This window comes from Gymnoscopelus braueri (assembly GCF_963280865.1).
Source record: "Gymnoscopelus braueri genome assembly, chromosome: 16".
In the NCBI taxonomy this organism is placed as follows: Eukaryota; Metazoa; Chordata; class Actinopteri; order Myctophiformes; family Myctophidae; genus Gymnoscopelus; species Gymnoscopelus braueri.
Genome location: NC_137616.1, coordinates 43,741,268 through 43,744,212, shown reverse-complemented (window position 1 = coordinate 43,744,212; position 2,945 = coordinate 43,741,268). Strand labels below are relative to the sequence as shown.

At 41.1% G+C, this 2,945-nt stretch overlaps 1 protein-coding gene across 2 annotated transcripts in view; it reads right to left on the bottom strand.

The window, feature by feature from the left end:
• Positions 1-1,883, bottom strand: part of trdn (triadin) — a 23,578-nt gene extending 21,695 nt beyond the window's left edge. For both annotated transcript variants that reach the window (XM_080453415.1, XM_080453416.1), the window contains exon 1: positions 1,522-1,883. The gene's annotated coding sequence lies outside the window, so the exon portion shown is untranslated. The remainder of the gene's footprint in view (positions 1-1,521) is intronic.
• Positions 1,884-2,945: the final 1,062 nt, after the last annotated feature.

Sequence of the window (2,945 nt, the reverse complement as noted above, 5' to 3'; positions counted from 1 at the left end):
ATAAAAACCCATAGAGAGAATATAGAAGCAAACAGTGTTACTGTGTCCTTCACAGCCCCCCCCCCTCTCCCCTCCCCCCAGCAGAATGATGCAAAACACATGTAATAAAGTCCACTTCAAGAGGAATAGCAGAGAGTATAGCAACAACACCGACCAATCAAATCCTTTCTTTGAGGACTAACTCTACTTTATGCATAGAGAAAAAAAGAATTGATTGATCATCAGTTATTCATTGAATATCAATTACTATATGAGAATGTGTTTCACGTATAGCTTCATCACTTTCAACCCGGCATCTGTATCGTGGGCACACTTAAAATGTTACGCAGGTCACACGTGTCATTAACGTTGAATAAATAAATATTTCCACATTTTCAAAGATTTTCTCACAACGTGTCGCATCGCAACTCTTTGTGCAGCTTGTCGATCGGATGTTTTTCGCTATTCGGTTTACATAGAGGTTAAGTGGTTAAATGTGTCTAAGGTTTAGCACGCTAATGTTCAATCTAATCTTCTCACAAAGTGGTGAATCTTTGGCTTGAATGACAATATAACAAAAAGTCTTTTGAATCAAGACCAGTCAGTCAGTGAGCACTGAGCAGTATAGACCAATTCTTTGTTTACTAACATTGAGACTGGACACACAGGTGATTGTTTCATGCAATCAATTCCCAACATATTATTTCGGGGTTTCGCTGGTTTCAGTACATTCAACCTTCTCTTGTGTGTTGGCTAGTGAGGCGCGTCCTAGCGAGACCTGACAGAATGGGTTTCACTTGGTGCCGGCCTGCGCACGCATACTGGTTCTTATCAGTGTGACGTCGTCTGTTAAGGGGTCTATATGAACCCATACAGCACAGTGGGCATTTAGACCTTTAAAGGGATAGTTCACCCCCAAAATACCCTTTTTTCTATCGATTTGTCACCCCATGGAGACTTGAATTCATGGATATCTTTTAGTTTTTGTCTCATTCAAAAGCCAATAATTTGATGACCGGCAGCGGTTCCGGTAGGAGACACAAAGAGTCTCCTTTGTGTCTCCTATACCGGAACCACTGCCTACCGGTCCGCTGGTCATCAAATTATTGGCTTAGGAATGAGACAAAAACAAAAAATATCCATGAATTCAAGTTCTCCATGAGGTGACTAATCCATAGAATTTATTTTTCTTTTGGGGGGGTGAACTATCCCTTTAATATCACTTAAACCCTCAATACTTAGTAAACTTGACCCACATCTTTGTACTTGGTGTGCTCTTTTCCCCCCCAAGCTTGTGAGCTTGTAGATCTGATATATTTTCGGCGAATGGTCCCCTCAGAAAAGGGATGCTATAGGGTTCAAGTGGTTAATGTAAAAAAAAAAATCCTATCACACAAAGATTTGGCGGCCCCCCTGTAGTGACTCTGAGGACCCCCCCCCCCCTAGGGGTCCCGGTGGACCCCATGTTGAAGACCCACTTTGCTATAATGCATTCTGTTCTATGTGATTGGCTTCACTAAAGTGAAATGTTACAGACAGTACCTTTGTGGAATGTGACTTTGGTGCAAGTTGCAGTCGTCTTCTCGGGTGTCTCAGTCAGTTACCGTGGTAACACAGGTATAACTCCTGGCGTTCAATCCGTATTGGCTCCGCTAGGCTTCCCGGTAAAAGATGGCGGCAACAGGGTTCATGTAGCAACAACCAATCACCAGCTGATCACAAACAGTTTTTTTTTTTAATTTTTATATCCCCCTGTTGAAGAAAAGGACAACGACTCCAGTGGGAAAAAAAGAAAGCAAACCTGTCCAAGAAAGAAAATAAATAAGTCTTTGGTTTCTGTGTTTCTCCCTCCTTTGGTGTTGAAGTGTGAGTTAGTTTAGAGTGGAAGCAGCCAGCCAGCCCAGTTGGAGAGAGAGTGAGACACAGAGAAGGAGAGACAGGGGGTGAGGGTGACTCTCTGACCCATTCATAGAGTGGCCCTGCCCCCCCCCCCCCTGTGTGAATGTCCCAAATTAGATAGAAACATATGGTGACACAGAGAGAGAGAGAGAGAGAGAGAGAGAGAGAGAGAGAGAGAGAGAGAGAGAGAGAGAGAGAGAGAGAGAGAGAGAGAGAGAGAGAGAAATAAAGCAATGATGGAAGAAAGAAATAGTCTGTTACAAGTACAAGTTCGGTATTCAAAATTGACTTGAGTAAAAGTACAAAAGTGTTGGCATCAAAATGTACTTAAAGTACCAAAATTATACTCATTATGCAGAAGGTCCCATTTCACAAGTTTAAAAATGTATTAAAAAATCGCAGAAAATAGCAGATCTACAAGCTCACAATGCGCCACAAAGCGACGTGTTGTGAGCTTGTAGATCTGCTATTTTCAAATTGCCAAAGTAGACAAAGGTCTGAAATGGTTTTGTAATTATAATCAAATTCTACATAGTAACTAGTAATGTTTACAAATAGTTATAGTGGAGTATATGTACAATATTTGCCTTTGAGCTGTAGTGGAGTAGAAGTAAAACTAGGCCAATAATTTGATTACCGGCAGTGGTTCCGGTAGGAGACACAAAGAGTCTCCTTTGTGTCTCCTACCGGAACCGCTGCCTACTGGTCCGCTGGTCATCAAATTATTGGCTTAAGAATGTGACAAAAATAAATAAAGAATCCATGAATTAAAGTCTCCATGGGGTGACTAATCGATAGAAAATATATATATATTTTTTTGAGTGAACTATCCCTTTAACCATTTATAATGTTGGCTATTCAAAAATAGCAGATCTACAAGCTCCTTGAGCATTATGCTATTTTTGTTTTGAAATATATCGAAAATGTTGTAACTTCTCTTTTGGGGATTCCTACAACCAAACATGTTCTGATGGGGGTCCGCGTCCAAAAACATATCAATTTGGGGGTCCTTGATTTCAAAATGTTTGAGAGCCAATGCTCTCAAGGCTACAGACACAGTTGCTTGG